The sequence below is a fragment of the Raphanus sativus genome, unplaced genomic scaffold (genome assembly GCF_000801105.2).
Source record: "Raphanus sativus cultivar WK10039 unplaced genomic scaffold, ASM80110v3 Scaffold1162, whole genome shotgun sequence".
In the NCBI taxonomy this organism is placed as follows: Eukaryota; Viridiplantae; Streptophyta; class Magnoliopsida; order Brassicales; family Brassicaceae; genus Raphanus; species Raphanus sativus.
In genome coordinates this window covers 1-1001 of record NW_026616475.1, presented here as the reverse complement: position 1 = coordinate 1001, position 1001 = coordinate 1, and positions in this window count along the sequence as shown.

Sequence of the window (1001 nt, the reverse complement as noted above, 5' to 3'; positions counted from 1 at the left end):
TTTAGCTTGTCAACTTGTTGTTGGAATTCATGAGTGTTTGTCTCATGTCAAGAGAGTATTCAGTTAACTTGTAACTGAATCCCCTTCAACCAAGCAACAGGAACTCACCATTAAAAGGAAAAGACAACCAACTGGTGGTTGAATCCTCTTAAACAGCCTACACTATACCCAAGATCCTAGATAGTAAACTGGTTATGTGTGGCAAATAATCTCTAGTTTGAATCTAATCCTTGAGAAGTGATACAGCACTTTAGAGTTTGTTCACTTAAGAAGAAAAGAAATTAGAATCAGTAATCTAGAGCTTAAGAGAAGATAAAGAAGAGTTTAGAGTGAATTTTACAAGTATTAGGCTGCCTTAAGAGAAAGAGAGTTAAGGCAGCCTCTAAATCATTACTCTAAACTCCTTACATTGTGAATATTGTTTAGACACAAGCAAGGGAGAGAGAGGCACGAAATTAGACTGAGAGAACTTGTATTGATACTGAATAAATGTTACAAGAGGTGGTGAAGTCTTTAAATAGACAATCACTTGCAATAAACAATGATTAAACAAGGGAATGACTAAACAAATATTATTGTGGGGTTTCTGATGAAGCCAGAAGGATGCAGCCAAGGTGAATCTCGACCAGAGGTAGTGAGAGTGACAGGAGAGAGGTTTACACAGCCTGGTTGAGTGAAAGTGACAGGTCCAGCTGCTTCTCTTAAGCAACATGTGACTTCTTCTTTTCAAATTCAAACCAGGCTCTCTTATTTAAATTCAAACATATTTCCCTGACTTCTCAGAGGTTCCCACGTCCATATATGTTTCCCAAACTCCTTTCTTGCCTTTCAAGGTAAGTTAGGTCAAGATAGTAGCTGGTGGAGCAAGACTGCACAATCAGAACCAAATTGGCTTCTCTTGATGAATTCTCTTTAGATCATCAACCAGCTTCTTCTTCTGGTCATTCCTTTATTTATTTCAACACTCCCCCTCAAGCTTGACCATAGGAGATCCTTGGGCA